Raw genomic sequence first — 18,510 nt, forward strand, 5'->3', positions numbered from 1 at the left:
TATGCTAATGAAGTTTTAGTGAAAGTAAAAGTTTTCTCAAGTCCAGATTGAAAATGGCGAGGTGTTTTTGCATATGTCGGTTGTCTCTCTCTTATTTTCCTCAAGTGCTACATTATTCAATTTTAACAGTTCCCCTCTTTTTAGAAGTAAAAATGGTCCATGTTAGCAAAACCAAAGGTTTCCAGGAAGTACTGGTGGCTGTAGTGCCGTGGAACGTGTGGATGAATAAATCACCGTTTGGTAGTAGCTGTGAAACGTTTTATTGGAAGCCAGCCCTTCGTATTCATGTTTCCTTTTTCCCTCCCCTGAAACTGAAAGCTCATTGAAATAGCCTCAAGATAGATGTTAAGTAAAAACTCTGTGATATATTTGGAAGTTCTCTTTTTTAAAAACCAATATGTCAAAGCCTGTTTTACTTGACTGATGTGGAAAGGAAAAAAAAAAAAAAAAAAAGGCAAAAGGAAATTACCTTTCTAAATAGAACATTTTCAAGTGATGTAATACTTTTTTCCATATGTTGCCTGAATAAAGTATATTTTTACAGAAGCCTGGTTAAAAAAATTGTGCTTCACCATTAATGGGCGAATACAGATTCAGGTTTTAAAGTTATCTCCTAAAATATTAGTTTATTAAATAAGTGGCACAAGAAACTTAATATCCTGTTTCCCTTTATCAAATCTGTTTGACATGTGAGACAGTACAACTTTGGAAACCACAGCCATCTGAATTCTGTTCATTTGAGGGAATTTTATTATTTTAATTAACATTCATTTTCACTGCTTGTTAACACATTCCGAATTGCTTGAAGTTATTGACCTAGATTGAAAGAAGCTCTTGAACTCTATAAAAGGTGGTGCTTATAAATTTTTTCTGCTTAGAAAATGTTGCTCAGTTTCTGTGGCTTCCTCCATTTTATTACGTGTAGAATCTGCCAAAACCTTGCTAACTTTCATAATCGCCTTCCTTTTCCCCATTTATGCCTGGACTTGAGTATCTCTGGAAAGTCTTGTCTTACCCATAATTTTCCTCCACCAGTATGCTACCAAGACCCAAATTTTAATATCAAAGTTGTATTTTGTTATGCTTTCAGGAATTTACTGTATAACTACAGTTGCCTTTGGGCATTGTCTTTAATGCTGTGCCAGCCATCCCACTGGCTAAAGGTCCCATGACAGTAAGGACTGAATCTGTCCCAATCATGGCTGCATCCTTAGCACCTGCACTGGTATGCTGTTGGTGCTCAAATGTTGGATGTATTCAAGGCATTTTAGGAGTAGCACAGGCTGCTCAAGTAAAAGCATTGATAACTGGATTACAGCACTTGTGATATAGCTGCTATCCAGTTTGTCTCCTGGTATGTATCCCTTCGAGAACCTGATGTCTTAGGCAGTGGCTCAGTATTTTTCTATGTAACCCTAGTGTCTATAACAGCACCTGTAATAGTAGCAGTACTTAAGTGATGCTCATTCATTGAAGAAACATTCCCTACTTTTTACATTTTTGCCCAGCATCCCCTCCAACTTTAAAAACTCAAGGAAAATAGTGACAGAATCCCCAGTTCTTTGGCCAGCTTTTCTTTATTAAGAGGCCATCTTTGCTGTAAGTATGAAAAACAGAGACATACCAGGGAATATGAGGAAGAGGTCACCTACTGGAATGCCTCATCTCTAACTAAGTATTAGAATTAATTATCCCTTGCCAGGTAACTATGCCAATTTTTAGTCTGTTTAAAAAAAAATAGGAAATGGTAAAAATCTAAGGTCTGGATCATCAAAATTTAGTGTTGAGTTCTTGTTGTTTGTCTGCTTTCAGTTGCCTTTTTATAAGCTCACAGTCAACTTACCATGAAATCTAGCCCAGATTCTGGAAGCATCTGTTACCAGTGTAACACATCTTAATAATGTAGTAAGAACCTCAAATCAATCCTGCCTCATATTGGTGTGTGTCCTGTGGAACCTAGGAATTGATACAAACTGGAAACTGAACTCATCTTAAAAGCTCAACTCATTTCATAAATTGTATTTACATGCAGCATGTGGTGCCTGATGAGACAGGCAAATATAATATACAATATCTGGATTGAGTGGGGAGAACCTTTCTTTTGACAAATATTTCCTAATATATCTGTCAAAGCACCACTGAAAACAATTCAATGGATTAAAAACTGCTTGATGTATGTAGCTTTTCTAAAATGTGAGCTGTGTTTCTTGAAGATACCATACTTCATTCACTTTGCAATTCCTCATGCCTGCATAGTGCCCGGCTCATACCAGGCATTCACTACATAATTGAATCAAATGATGAGTACAACTCGTCTATGTACTGGTTAGGAGACTAAGAAATATCAGCTACCAAAAGATTTGTACCTCTCCTGTGTGGTTTCCACTTCCAAATTCTAGGATTTTTCCCCCTAAGTGATTGACACCCACTGTATTTTTTTTTTTCTTTCAAAAGAAGAAATGGCCATTTGCATATATCATATTAGAAACTAAAATTGACTTGGATTACAGGCATGAGCCACCATGCCCGGCCGACAGTGTTTTTTGTATTCTTCTTGTTTTTGCAACTTTTCTTGGTATTTCCAAGTATATTCTTTTAAGTTAGTAATATCCTTTCTAGAAAAAAAACGGGATACTTTTTAAAAGGTAACTTCTCCAGGAACAACAAAAAGATCCCTAGAAATACATCTAGTGAAAGATACATGAGACCTTTATGTAGAAAATGGAATAATTTTAACTTCATTGGAAGTTATTTTTAAGGATCTAAATAGTGTGGAGCGGTAACATGTTCATAGACAATATCATTATTATAATATAAAGATGTTGATTTTCTCATATGCAGATGTAGTGCAACTCCAATCAAATTCAACATGCTTTTGGTGGAACTTAGGTTAATTATAAAATGTATACAGAACAAAGATTCAAAAGTAGCCAAAATAATTCCGAAGAAGCACGTAGAAGAATTTACCAATGTTATTTATATTGTTACAAAATCATAGTTATTTAGGCAGTGTGATTTTGGCAATAGGGATAAGCAGTTAGACCAATAAAATAGTAGTCTTGAAACAGGCCCACATTTCTATAGAATCCTAATATATAACAGATGTGCATTGCAAATAAGAGGAAAGAATAAATTAGTAAGTGACTCTGGGGTAATTGGTTATCCTTATGGAAAAAATAAAAATGTATCCCTGCCTCAGACATATACGTCATCAATTTCAACTGGATCAAGGACTTACATGTGAAATTACAAAGTGTTTAAAAGAAATATATAAGAATATTTTCACGTCCTTGGGACAGGAAAAGAATTTCCTAAAACAAAAAATCATTAAACTATAGACATATGTAACTGCATTATATTTAAGATCCTCTGTTGAGAGTGAAGATAAATCATAATCCATAACAGACCTGTGGATTTATATATTAAGAATATATGAAGAACTCCAACAAATTCATAAGTAAAAGACAATTCAGTAGAAAATGGGCAAAATGCATGAACAGGTTTTTCACAGGGAAGGAAACATAAATGCATATGAAGATATGCTCATCAACCTCATTAGTAGTTAGGAAAATGCAAATTTAAACCATAACAATACGATTCCACACCCAGGAGAATAGCTATAGCTATAATTACAATTTTGTAGCATCAAGTGTTGGCCATAATGTAGTGTAGAGCCAGTGGAACCCTTATACACTATGGGTGGAGTGTAAATTGGTACAATTCTTGAAAAACTTTAGCATTACCAGTAAAGTTCACCATGTGTGTGATGAACAGCCTAACACTTTCAATTCAGATAAATACAATGTAGAATCTCCAGCACATGAATACAGAAGAAATGTACAGCATTGCTTTTAGTAGGAAAAAAAACCCAAACTGGTTACAGTCTACAGGTCCAAACACCAGAACATATAAATATACCACAGATCATTCAATAACATACTATCCACCCATACAAACAGTTGAACTACATGATTGGCAAAATAACACAGGGAAATCTCACACAATATTGAGTGGGAGAAAGCAAGTTACAATAGTGTATGTACAAGCCTGTTTTACAGTTCAAAAGCACATAAAATTTATCAGAATGGGGTTTCTCCATGTTGGCTTATCCTCGAACCCTATGTGTTTGCAGGATGGCTGCAGCAGCTCTTCCCTCTCTTGTTCTTATCTAATAGTGGGAAACGTTCTGTTTCCTTCTTCATAAAACCCAAAAATTAGATCTCGGTGGCCCTGATTGGTCTGGTGTGGGCCATGTGCCAATCCATGAACTAATCACAGTAATTAGGGGGATGAAACATGATGAATGGCTTAGCCTAATTAATGTCATTCCGAGCACATGGGCTGGGAGTAGGGCAAGGGAGAGGAAAATGTTGGTGGGAATGCCAGAAGGAGGGTAGATGGATGTCAGGCTTCAAAACCAACAGATGATGTTATTCCACGCACTTCATAGAAGCCAGTTTGCATTACACAAGCCATTGTTACTTGCTGATGTCTATGAATGAAATGAAACAGCTCAAAGAAGGGCAGGTAGAAGCAAGAAAGGGGTTTTGATGTTGCAGTGGATGTAGAGTCACACGTTATCTAGCTGACATTCTCAGATTGGAATGGACAGATGTGACATGGCTCTTCAGGATGGCAGGTAGGAGCAGCAGCAAGAATCTATTCCAAATAGAGATTATTTTGAGATTTACCCGATCAGATTTTATATCCCCTCAAAAATATTCCCTTTATTTTTGTGTACTTGACCATCTTTGTTACTGACTTAAATCATATTTTAAGTCAGTAACAAAGATGGTCAACATTGATAGATTTACCCTTTTGGCATTATTACAGTTCGATACTGATCTGAAGTCCTGTCGTTTCTGGTAGCCCCTTATATGGATTTCTCCCCTCACTTTGTTTCTTTTACAAAGTTCATGTGTTTTACTCAAGAAACAACACATTTTGTGCTTATGAACAAATTTACTGGACTCGTATATATCAAACAATTGACATTTTCGGGAAAATGTTTATGCTTTGGGTCTTTGCATAGTCAGTATCATGTTTAGAAGTGTTATTATCAGACATGACTTTAAATCAATCTTGTTTAAGCCACACCTAACTCAGACCATTAAAAGCCACTTTACCTAGTCACATAGAATAACAACGGCCTTTTATTTTGTCTTGCATATAAAAAGCAAGGTTGGTCTTTTTCGTGGGTAATTGTTGTTAACATTCATTCTGGAATAACTAGAATTGATCCACAGTTATTGTCAGGGACACACAGCTTTGAGTCTGTTGTCTAAAATTAAAGGTAAGCTTATTTTAGACACTGTAGTTAAAAGGACATGGTGATACGTTGGTCTCCTTTTTACAAAATCAACCCTGACATTTTATTTATTTTTATACTCAAACTCACATGAGTTGTGTTTTGCCCATGTAACTTATTTTAAACATCACCTTGCTTATAGTGTGGACTTTAAGTTTAGCATTGTTCTTTGGCCAAAAGCAATAAAATGTGACCTTTTTTACCGTGATTCAGTGAAGTGCAGTCAGCATTTTCTCTTCACAAATAAAACACTGACGGCTATTTTTAACACTTCCCCAACCTTCAGAAGTGTAATGAAGTTTTGTTTTGATGTGAAATTCTATTTGGATTTAATGTCCTGAGTATAATATATTAGTGGATTTTGCACTTAAGGCCAGATAATCAAATATTCTTAATTTTTTTTAAATCCTATTTTGAATTTATAGAACAGCCTCTGAGGTTCTCAAGTATTCGCCTATAAACATTGCTGATTGTAGAAGCCCTCTTGCTGTTCTCATATTCCTATAATAATCAAAATTATAAATTCATTGGTTTACCTCATATTGAATTTCCTGACTAGACGATGCTGTTTTCTTTTTTAAAAAAAATACATTTGCATTTTCATCATTTCTCATGAGGGAATCATTGTCTAAAGATTACTTTAAATGTCTTCTATATAGATTCTTTAAGCATTATTTTTCTGAATATGATCTATTCTCAGACTGTCTTCATTTTCATTTGATTATGACTCATCATTTCTGCCACTGGATTAAAAACCAGTGCTTTTTAAATAGCTTGTTTTAAATGATCTTAACCTTTACTATTTCTAATAGTTTTTTAAAAGATATTTCTTTTGTGGTATCTTTCTAGGTATTCAACCTCGTCACCTGCTGATGGAGGTAATTTGGCAGTTCATTTTCTTTCACTGTTGCCCAGTGAACATCTTTTATTCCTGACTTTTAATAAAAATGTCTGTTGATTTCAGGTCTTCTTAAAAATCATGGCAAACTATCCTATTTCTCCATGCACTGAGAGATGACCGTATGTAGGTGCTGAGTTTACCCCATGCCATTTTGGCATCTTTGAAGATAAGAGTAGGTGTTGATCTTCTGTGACCTATTGATAGGGCGTAATGGATCTATTTATATAATATTTATAGAATAAACCTTATCTATATAGATGTGTTGTATACTAGAAATTGAGTTTTCTGAGCACTTAATTTAGGGCTCTTACATCTTACCTAAGTCAAACATGCCTCTTTTCTCTCTTCGTACCTTATCAGATTTGTGCTGGCTTTATCAAATTGGGGAGCCTCATTTTTCCTCTATCTTGAAAGCTTTTCATATCATTTGGGAATTATCTAATCCTTGAGGTAAACCATATATATTAGTTGTTTAGCCTTTATATTTTTGGTTCAATGTTGATAATGAAATATCACCTTATAAAACTGTTTCCAATGAAATGTTTGAATTTCTTCACAGGATATTTTTATGTAGTATTCATGATTTTTTTCATCCTTTCCATTTCTGTGATATAGTCCTCTAATAACTCTAGTTTTGTGTTGGATTTTTAAGACCAAATTTGTCAGAAATCTGCCCATGAAGTATTTCGTTTGCAATGAACCATCTACTGGTTTTTAAATATTTAAATTGCAGAATCCTTCTTTTGTTTTTATTTCTGTCTTGCCTATATCATATTTATTTCAGACTTAACTGAGCTTAAACATTTAATTTCTTTATTCCCTTCAATGAAAAAGTACTCGTGTTACAAATGAAACTGCATTGTTTTTACTCCTCGTATGCAGAATAAAATTAGCTAATTTTCATTATCCCCACCCATTTCCCCATTTTTGATTATTTGAGCTAGGGTTTCAGACCTAGGTGGAGCTAATTATAGTAAAGTTTTTTTACTAAGTTTTTATTTTTTTTCAAAAATTTTGGAAACCAGTACTCTAGTTGGGCTGTTTTTATAATAATAGCACATTCTGTGCCTGCCTTTAATGTTCCCCACCAGTGCTATTGTGTAGCTACCGTTTCACTCTGAAGTTTTTCTTTTGATTCATCCCTCAGTCAACTGGAATATATTCGAGTAACTTTTTTTCATGAAGATACCCAGCTGAGAAATTTCTAGGCACTTTTTTTTTTTTTAATTTTAAAACTCTGCAAATGTTGAAATGTCTGTGGTTCTTTCGTTTTAAAAACAGTGACCAGGCTGGGCACGGTGGCTTATGCCTGTAATCCCAGCACTTTGGGAGGCCGAGGCGGGCAGATCACCTAAGGTCAGGAGTTCAAGACCTGCCAGGCCAACATGGTGAAACCCTGACGCTACTAAAAATACAAAAAATTAGCTGTGTGTGGTGGCATACACCTGCAGTTCCAGCTACTTGGGAGGCTGAAGCAGGAGAATTGCTTGAACCTGGGAGGTGGAGGTTGCAGTGTGCCAGGGTTGTACCATTGCACTCCAGAATGGGTGACAAGAGCAAAACTTTGTCTCAAAAAAAAAAAAAAGAAAAAAAAGAAAAACCAAAACAGTGACCAGAAAAACTGCAGCCCCAAATTTCACCAGATGTAAGCCTCACCCCAATGAGCTCAACCCCTCAACTCTTGCACTGATGGAAATTGAGAACTCCGGGAAGAGTGGCTGCGGCCTTAGGCAGTTGTCGGAGGACTTGTGTTTTGGAGCTAGGGATGCTGCGGTGGACAAGGACTGAAATCAGAGCCTCTCCTTCCATTCCCTGCTTCATGGCCTCGAGTTTTCTCTCTCCTTTGTTGAGGGAAATTCTTCCTGGCTTCTGGCAAGTCACTGAACTCCTTTGTTTACAGAGCTGTTGTACATTCACGTCTCCTTTTGAATTATCAGAGTATTTCAAGGGAAAGGGAAAAATCAAGGATGATAGGACATCAGTAACTTTCTAATGCCACATCCTGTGAATCTTTTCATTTTTGAATTAAATGTTTATGATTATTGCTATAGGCCTATTACAGTCCAGTAGCATGATATGGCCTTTTCCTGGGAAAATCCTGGCCTTTGGGCATCTAGTCTTCCTTTTAAACCACTTAAAATTAGCCCTGATAGCTTATCCACGTTCCATTAAAAGAATTCTGAAAAAGTAATATTTAGATAAACAGCAATTTATTTTTTGTTTTTACTGCAGGTGAAGACTGATGAGAAGAGTCTGTGGGTGAAGACATTGAAAAGGTTTCAACTATCCGAGTGAGCTCTTTTCATTTTTTTGCCACTTCAGTATGAAACATATGTTAAAAGCTTAATGTATTCATAATTTCAGTTTGTTGGGTATTTTTGTGTAAGTGTGCTCTCTAAGTCACATTTTTCGATTTTCAAATATAGCAGTCCCCCTTATCTGTGGGGGATATATTCCAAGCACCCTGTGGATGCCTGAAACCATGGATAGTATTGACTCTATATGAACGGTTTTTCCTACACATGCATATCTATAATAAGATTTAATGTCTACATTAGGCACAGTAAAAGATTAGCAACAATGAATAATAAGATAGAACAATTATAACAACACACTGTCATAAAAGTTATGTGAATATGGTTTCTCTGTCTCTCAAAAGACTGTAATACTTTCAGACCACAGTTGACTGCAGGAAACTGAAACTGCAGAAAGTGAAATGACCTATTAGAGGAGCTACTGTAGTCATTTTTTTCTTTTTTTGAGACAGGGTCTTGCTTTGTCACCCAGGCTGGAGTGCAGTGGTGCGATCTCACCTCACTACAACCTCCTCTCAATTTGAAATGATTCTCCTGCCTCAGCCTCTGGAGTAGTTGCGATAACAGGCACACACCACCATGCGTGGCTCATTTTTGTATTTTTAGTAGAGATGGGGTTTTACCATGTTGGCCAGGCTGGTCATGAACTCCTGACCTCAAGTAAGCCACCCACCTCGGCCACCTAAAGTGCTGGGATTACAGGTGAGAGCCACCACGCCCAGCCCTGTAGTCTTTTTTAAAACAGAAAAATCTATTCCCAAATAGTCTTTAGACCGGGCATAGTGGCTTACACCTCTAATCCCAGCACTTTGGGAGGCCAAGGTGGGCAGATCACCTGAGGTCAGGAGTTTGAGACCAGCCTGGCCAACATGGTGAAACCCCATCTCTACTAAAAATATAAAAATTAACTGGGCATGGTGGCACGTGCCTGTAATCCCAGCTACTCAGGAGGCTGAGGCAGGAGAATCACTTGAAGCAGGGCAGCAGAGGTTGCAGTGAGCAGAGATTGCACCACTGTACTCCAGCCTAGGGGATAGAGCGAGACTCTCTCAAAACAAAACGAAACAAAAGTCTTTATTTTGTATAGAATAATGACAAATATTGTTACCAAAGGAAAAAAAATTAAAGAAAATGCGTACTACAGATTAACATACACAAAGACTCAAAATGGAATCAGTGTAATCGCTCATGACCCATTTCAGAGTCATTTCTTCCCACTGGCCTTCTGGTGTTATTGAATTCGTCTTTAGGTAACATTTTAAATCCTTTTCATTGGCTAGAAAAGTTCTGTGCTTTTTTTTTAACTTATTTTTCTTTAAGATTGAAAAATCTCATTTTAATTTGGTGGTGGTGGTTCTTGAAAAACCACAGTGACACTAAAAGGGAAAGGAAGGAAGAGGAGATACGCCTTTCTGTTAGGTCCAGGCAATTATTTTACTCTGTTTCTTTCCTAAGTACTTTAATTTATCAGGCTCTGACCACATTATCAACTATTTGTCAAGGCCTGCAATGGTAAACTACTGCTACTCAATCATACATCAAATGCTTACTAGAGTGTTAGGAATAGATGAAGAAATTTAGTCTGGTAAGCACAGTGGTATCACTTTTTACTGATAAAGAAGTTTATATTTTCAGCCGGGTGCAGTGGCTCATGCCTGTAATCCCAGCACTTTGGGAGGCAGAGCGGGGTGGATCATGAGGTCAGGAGTTTGAGACCAGCCTGGCCAACATGTGAAACCCCTTTGCTATTAAAAATACAAAATTAGCCAGGCGTGGTGGCTCATGCCTGTAATCCTCGCTACTTGGGAGGCTGAGGCAGGAGAATCCCTTGAACCCAGGAGGCAGTGGTTGCAGTGAGCTGAGATTGCACCATTGCACTCCAACTTGGGCAACGAGAGTGAAACTCTGTCTCAAAAAAAAAAAAGAAAAGAAAAGAAAATGAAAAAGAAAAGTTTATACTTTCAATTTTATACCATCTTTTTTTTTTTTTTTTTAACCAAGCAATAATGTAAAACAATTAAAAGCTTAAGTGCAACAATGGGTTAGAGCCTTGCCTTTAACTCACAAAATAATATTGCTTTATTGGAGACATAAATATTTAAAACACTGAACTGTTCTTGAAGTACTCAAAGTTATTACAAAGACAAATAGTATTTTAATAGAGTCGAGATTACTTTGCTTGTGTCAGAGTTCATCAGTGCTTTGCTAACTGGTAAAACAGTGGTTTTCTTACTGCAGATTTTATTACTGGCAAGAAAGTCCCAGAAGTTCTTTTCTCTAACTTATGACTAGAATGCTGAGTAGCTTGAAAATCAATAGGTCCTGGCGTAGAGCTGACTTATTCATTAGTCACAGTGCTCAGCGCCCGTGATACTTTTCAGTGGCCCATGGAATTGTTTTAACTTTATTTTTAAAACAGAAGAAAAAATGAACATAGTAATAAGGAACATATAATATGGAACCCTAGCTTGGATTATATTTGTCTTTATACCAATGCAGTTGTAAAATTTAATTTAATATTTTTTCGTGGAGGAAGAGGCTCACAAAGGCGAAAATGTCCAAGGCCCACAAAAGTCAACATGGGGCCCCACCTGTGTTATAGGTCAGGCTCACCCCATGTGTGTGTGAGATTCAGTCATTTGGATGCATTAAAAAAAAAAGAGTAAACAGGCCGGGCACAGTGGCTCACGCCTGTAATCCCAGCACTTTGAAAGGCCAAAGCTGGCAGATCATTTGACCCTAGGAGTTTAAGACCAGCCTGGGCAATATGGCAACACGGTGAGACCCTATGTCTGCAAAAAATACAAAAATCAGCTGGATGTGGTGATGAGCTCCTGTAGTCCTAGCTCAGGAGCCTGAGGTGGGAAGATTGCTTGAACTCAGGAGGCAGAGGTTGCAGTGGGTCAAGACTGCATCAGTGCACTCCAGCCTGGGTGACAGAGTGAGACCCTATCTCAAAAAAAAGAGAAAAAGAAAAAGAGTAAATATTTCTGTTTTAGAAATGATGATCTTCTCTGTAAATGAGTCCATAGATATGTCTGCTCATAAGAGAGATGCATGCTTATATCAACAAAGGAAGAAAGAAATGGCATGTTGTTAGGCTAGATTGCTCCAGTTGTTCATTCTGTTTTCCTTAAATCAAATAAATAGTTCCCTGTCCACACTCATTGATATTGTTTGCTTTGTAATATGACTAATTTATTTGGTGCTACAAAAACTGCTAGATGGATCGATACAAAGATAATTTTCTGAACAAAATTGTCCCCACATTTTGTTCTCTGTGCCTTCTTGTCCAGGGTTTCACCTACCCCGGTTCTTTGATGGAAGGGCATCAGGGCAGAGCTGCCACTTAGGGTACACAGCATAGGACTGCCCAGGTGACAGAAAGATGCACATTCATGTTCCAGGGCACGTCCAGGCACTGGGTGCTGAGGGCGCCCTGATCTTTGCTGTTCTTGCTAGCATTTCCTGAGCCTCTTGTGCTGGTGAGTGGGATAACAGGATAGTGGCGTGCCTTTTATTAAAGACACCAAAGATTAGAAATGATATGTTTCTAGCCTAGATTTTGCCATTGCTCAGCACAGCTGTGCTCTGTAATCCGTGGTGCCTTGTGGCCCTACTGTGAGGCAGTCCTCGTCTCTGGAGGGTAGGCATCACCCTCCAGTTTCTTCCATCCCCATCTGACTGAGGCACTGACACTGCCCTCTCATGAGCAGGTGCAGGAGGACCACACTGAGCCCATCCCAGGTCAGTAGCTACTTTTGTGGTACCTTGGTATTGTATAATCTCAACATTGAAGGCCTTGTGGGATTGAAATATTACTGCTTTTTACCTCTAAGACTTAGAAATAATATGGTGAAGGCATGCTCAAGAAGGAATCAACACTGCTCAGCCCTTCACATGTCTTCTAGGTGACCTTGCTACTGTGTCCCAGGGCCCTGTAAGTGTTTTCCTCGGGGCTGATGGATTTATTGTAAGGCATCTAATAGAAGAATGATTGGTGGCTATAGCATAAATGATTCACATTATGAATAAGTAACTTGTTGTACTGAGCTAGACATTGCTAAGAATATAACCATCCGGGGGAATTCTTGGCAGAATGCCAGAGGACACGGATGGAAATGCAGTGTTTGATCTTTAGAAAGTCATTGAAGTGCTTTCCTTCAGATTCTTCCATTGCAAAATCTCCTGATTATCACCTGGCTTGGTGGTGTTATAAAAATGATTTTTAAAAATATGTAAAGATTAAAATTGTTATACAAACCAAATATAGTAGTTACAAAAATATGCACAGAATTACAACATTCGGAAAGTGTGCAGATTAACTCTGCCTAAGTAGTGAACATCTCTTTTCCTTTAAAAAAGTCTCCTAGAGAAATAGGAATGCTTTTACACTGTTGGTGGGAATGCAAATTAGTTCAACCATTGTGGAAGACAGTGTGGCGATTCCTCAAGGATCTAGAGCCAGAAATACCATTTGACCCAGCAATCCCATTACTGGGTATATACCCAAAGGATTATAAATCATTCTGCTATAAAGACACATGCATGACCGGGTGTGATGGCTCATGCCTGTAATCCCAGCACTTTGGGAGGCCAAGGCCGGCAGATCACAAGGTCAGGAGATCAAGATCATCCTGGCTAACACAGTGAAACCGCGTCTCTACCAAAAATACAAAAAATTAGCTGGGCGTGGTGGCGGGCACCTGTAGTCCCAGCTACTCGGGAGGCTGAGGCAGAAGAATGGCGTGAACCTGGGAGGCGGAGCTTGCAGTGAGCTGAGATCAGCCACTGCACTCCAGCCTGGGCAACAGAGTGAGACTCTGTCTCAAAAAAAGAAAAGACACATGCACACATATGTTTACTGCAGCACTGCTCACAATATCAAAGACTTGAAACCAACCCAAATGCCCATCAATGATAGATTGGATAAAGAAAATGTGACACATATACACAATGGAATACTATGCAGCCATAAAAAAGGATGAGTTCATGTCCTCTGCAGGGACATGGATGGAGCTGGAAACCACCATTCTCAGCAAACTAACAGAAGAACAGAAAACCAAACAACCACATGTTCTCTTAAGTGGGAGTTGAACAATGAGAACACATGGACACAGGGAGGGGAACATCACACACCAGGACCTGTTGGGGGGTGGGGGGCTAGGAGAGGGATAGCATTAGGAGAAATACCTAATGTAGATGATGGGTTGATGGGTGTAGCAAACCGACATGGCACATGTATACCTATGTAACAAACCTTCACGTTCTGCACATGTATCCCAGAACTTAAAATATAATAAAAAATAAAAAAAATTTTAAAATCAACCAATTTAAAAAAAAGTCTCCTAGAAGTTTGAATACCTTAAGGTGGTATAGGGACTAGACATTTTGTAGAGGAGACTTCGTCATTGTAGACCCTTTAGTTATAGCTGGTGAAGAATCTGAGGGGCTCCCTAACTATTCTTGAGAGAAAAAGGGTATGAGTTTCAAAAACAATACTTGTTTTCTCTCAAAGGGGTGACCTTCAGAGCGAGGAAGGAACTAGCTCCTGTTCCTGTCCTTGAAACTGGGAATTAGGAGCCTCTTGGACAGTATGTCCTCAGTTTTGTAGAATTATGGTAATAGTTTTCTGTTGAAAATGAGGAGGGCAAGGGGACATCGTGGTCAAATAAGTTTGGGATTTCAGTAAGGTTAATCAGCTCCTGTTGCTGCAGACTCTTACATGCTGCCCTGAATGGCATGTGTTCAACAAGGAGGTGTTATAGGCAGGGTTTCCCAAACTTCATTAAGCATGGAACACCTCCTTTCATGCCACCACTCCTTTAATTTTAAACTACTTTAGTAGTTTAAACTACTAAAAACTACTTTAGGGCCAGGCGTGGTGGCTCAAGCCTGTGGTCCCAGCACTTTGGGAGGCCAAGACGGGCAGATCACGGGGTCAGGAGATCAAGACCATCCTGGCTAACACGGTGAAACCCCGTCTCTACTGAAAAACACAAAAAAACTAGCTGGGCATGGTGGCGGGTGCCTGTAGTCCCAGCTACTTGGGAGGCTGAGGCAGGAGAATGGCGTGAACCCGGGAGGCGGAGCTTGCATTGAGCCAAGATCTGGCCACTGCACTCCAGCCTGGGCGACAGAGCGAGACTCCATCCCAAAAAAAAAAAAAAAACTCCTTTAAACTACTTTAATTTTTAAACCTATTACCATATTGTTCTGTGGAAGATAGTTTGGCAAATGCAGATTTAAGGTCAACTATGGTGAAGAGAAGTGGCCAGCAGAAACACAGAAATGGGTTACAGGAAGAAATATGAATGGATTGAAGCAATAATTGCATTCTGCCCCTGTTGGAGGAGCGCAGAGAAAGACCATTTGGAGGACAAAGTTCTATACAATAGTACCATGCACTCTAGCTGGATAACTTGTGATGGCACCAACCCTCATGTTTGCTAGTTAGGGAGCCCATGGCCTTTTGCGGTCTTGTTGGGCTGACTCTGTGCTTCGTGCATAAAAGTGATAGGGCATCCCAAAACATTTAGTTACAGCACTGGCTCCAGGACCAATGAAGAATGACTTTCAGTCATCTCAAATTCTAAGGTGAAAATTTGTTTAGACCTTTTGCTATCAAACTACCTCCAATCTAGTAAGACTTAACAGATCCTGATGGACTCCTTAGGCAACACATGGTTCAAAGAGAAGTGGCATAAAATTACTTAGCCAAAGTTGTTATTGATAACTTCATTAAAAGTGACCTCTGTGGGATGATCAAGAATTTCTGCTTTGTAGAAAGCACTGAGCTAAGTATTGTGAAGGATATGAAGGCAAGGATACAAGGCTTCTGCCAAGAAATTAGATATTAATCTGAAATTTACGGTACCAAAGCAGTTAGATGATCAGAAGAAATGGGCTTCGCTTGTGAAAGGGCTGTGTCTTTGAAAGTACTGCATGTTTTCTGTTGGTTGGGTACAATTATTTATTAAGTCAAAATTGTTTAATTGTTATTCAAATCATCAACATCCTTCTCTACTTGATCTGTCATTTTCTGAGAGAGCTGCTTTAGAGCTCTCCTTGTGTTGGTGGATTATCAGTTTTTGCTTTTAGTTGTATCAGTTTTCCCTTAATATGTTTCAAGGCTATGTTTTAGATACATAATGGTTAGCAAGTTACTCACTTGTTATAAAGCTAGGTACAAGATTATTGTTGTACTTTAAAAACCAGATAGAATATCATAGCCCATGCAGTACAGAATCATGGATGTCTCATGTTCTTAACATCTGCAGCTAATGATCAACTTGTAGAGACCCATCAGGGGCTTGCTCAGGGACCATTCTAATAGGCACGGAAAGGCTGTCACTTAAAATGTCAAAAGGACCAGATGGGCCCAGTAGTGCCAGATCTGCTCTTAGCAGCTGTGGATAAGGAATCCAGTGTCTGTTCCAGACATTTAGTTATAATATTTGAAAAACTTGTAGAAGCACTGGGCCAGATTCCCCAAGCTTAAGAAGTCGGTAAAACAAAATTACCCACCTTTAGGCTTTAGGTAATCAAAGCCTGCATTCATGTTGACTGAGCTACAGCCAACCTTACCTCCACTCCGCCTTGTCTCCTTTCTTCCTGTCTCATCCCAGATCCCAAACATCCTCATTTCAGTTGCATTGTTCAGGGCAGGCATACTTCAGAAATCTGTGTTTTATTGCGTTATACCATCATGCCTTTTCTGTGCCATAGGAAAGCCTGTTCTAGAGGAAGATTACATTTGTGATAAAACCTTTTTAGAGTTAAGTGGGGTATTACAGCAATCATTGTGTTTTAAAATAGAAAGACATGGAATTGCAATTGATCTTAAGTCCTGTCTTAAGGCGAGTATTTTCTTTTAATATTCTTTGTCTTAAAAAAAAAATGTGGGGCCTAGCTTCTTACAGTGTTGTAACTTCATATACACTTTTTTGATTTCTAAAGCATAGCCATTCAAAGAGAAACGGAGTTCAGCAATTTCCCAGGTCCTCATAAATTGAATATAGCAACCAGACTCTTAGTCAAACACTTGCCAAATCATTTCTCTCTGGTTTCCCTTTAATTCCTAAGCCCCTGCCCTCATTTCTAAGCCTTTTCTGGGGTTTTCAATTGAGGACTTCCAGTCACCTCTATGATCACGTGTTCTTAAAGCTGCATCTACCTCCGAACTCTCCTGTTTGAGGAAATGAAGGGATTTTAGTACAGCCACATCACTTCTAAGCCATGTTTGACATCTGTCTCCTTTTCTTCTCCCTGCTCCTCACCCTGCCCTTAATATCAAATTTGTCAGCAAATCTCACTAAATTTACCTTACCATCTGTCTCATCTCTGCTTTTTCATTTGCACTGCCTTCAGAAAGCAAAAAACTAACATTTACGATAAGCTACATGCTGTATATTATTTCTTAATTCTTTTAGCCTTGTGCAGTTATCATTAATTGGATTTTACAGATTAGGAACCTGAAGCTTGCAGAAATCTAAGTCACTGCATAACTCATGCACCTGACAGTTTTTGAAACAGTTTGAGGTCTAAATACCCAACTGCAACTCCATGCCTAGTGTCATCTTCACAGCCGTGAAATGTGCACGCAGCCCAGCCATGCTGTGTGCACCCGTGTTGGGACTGGATTCTCTTTCTCTCTTGTTTCTCTGAACTCATGAACCTCCTGTTCATTCAGTCCACCAGGCTGGTCCACCCAAAGTGCTGAGTTAATTATGTCAGGTGTCTGGTCTAAAACTTACAATGACATATTGTTGCTTGCTCTGTAAGCTCCAAGGTATTTTTTTTTTTTTCAGTTTTAATTCAAGTGTTCTAAAAAGTATTTTGGGTACAACCAGAACTCTCTCTGCTCCTTGGAGTCAGTGTGAAAGGAACATAGTGGGCTCTGGGATCAACTAGACCTGGATGTGGATCGTAGCTCACCTCTTCATTGGGAGGCCTCAGGCAAGTTATTTGCCATCCTTATCTACAAAAGCATGATGCTAAGCTCATTTCAGTTTAGTTGTGGATATCAGAGCGTATGTATACAATGCCTGCCATAGTGAGTGCCTGGCCCTTGGCAGACTGTCAAATGGAGCTATGGAGCAGCAGCAGCAGTAATATTATTATCTAGACCTTATCTATCCTTTTAAACTCAGTTCAGATTCCTTCTCTTTTTTAAATTACTGCAACCTGATTTTATCTGCCCCTGCCTCTAAGTTGCTATATCAGTTAGCCTCTGAACAATTCATTTAGCAATTTTAATTATATATTGCCTCTGGACACTGCTTTGTGATCTTAAAAACCTTTCTTGAAATACCTACTTGGTTGCTTTTCCTGAGTGCTGTTAATTCCTGCTCTAATGGACTAAAGTAATTTAAAGGCAGGACTAGGTCTTACACATGGCATGCAGTCCGGTGCCTTACATGTAACTATTCACAAACTTTTTTGATCCAAAATTAAGAAACATCACATGCATTCATAAGAAACCAGTAAAAATAAGCTAAGTTGGTTTCAGATACAGAGGATTCCCAGGAAGGTGTGTACATTGGCAATTAGCCCAAATGTCTTTGTTCATAATTTTTTTTTTAAGTAGAGACAGGGTTTCACCATATTGGCCAGGCTGGACTCGAACTCCTGGCCTCAAGTGATCTGCCCACCTCAGCCTCCCAAAGTGCTGAGCTTACAGGCATAAGCCACCATGCCTGGCCTGTTCATAATTCTTAATGTGAAGAATATTACAGGGTAAATTTTATAACTAAGTAATTTTACTCTCCAATATGTTTGATAAAACTGTCTTTTAAACTCTGAGAAACCTTAAAACATGCGTGTATATAGAAACATATTTTATTTTCTTAGAGTTCACACACTAAATGAGGAACCATTCTAATTTTTTCATGATGATTATCTTCCACGTGTAAATTTTCTCAAGTGGATTTACATGTTTCTTTCCTGCCTCTCCAATCCAGATAAATTCTTCTCTCCTCCCTACC

At 38.5% G+C, this 18,510-nt stretch overlaps 1 protein-coding gene across 4 annotated transcripts in view; it reads left to right on the forward strand.

Annotated features, from left to right (window-relative positions):
* PLEKHG1 (pleckstrin homology and RhoGEF domain containing G1) overlaps positions 1 to 18,510 on the forward strand; it is a 243,528-nt gene that overhangs the window by 43,117 nt on the left and 181,901 nt on the right. For all 4 annotated transcript variants that reach the window (XM_023206155.1, XM_023206158.1, XM_023206156.3 and 1 more), the window contains exon 2: positions 8,442 to 8,500. The gene's annotated coding sequence lies outside the window, so the exon portion shown is untranslated. The remainder of the gene's footprint in view (positions 1 to 8,441; positions 8,501 to 18,510) is intronic.

This window comes from Piliocolobus tephrosceles, chromosome 5, assembly GCF_002776525.5.
Source record: "Piliocolobus tephrosceles isolate RC106 chromosome 5, ASM277652v3, whole genome shotgun sequence".
Taxonomy (NCBI): domain Eukaryota; kingdom Metazoa; phylum Chordata; class Mammalia; order Primates; family Cercopithecidae; genus Piliocolobus; species Piliocolobus tephrosceles.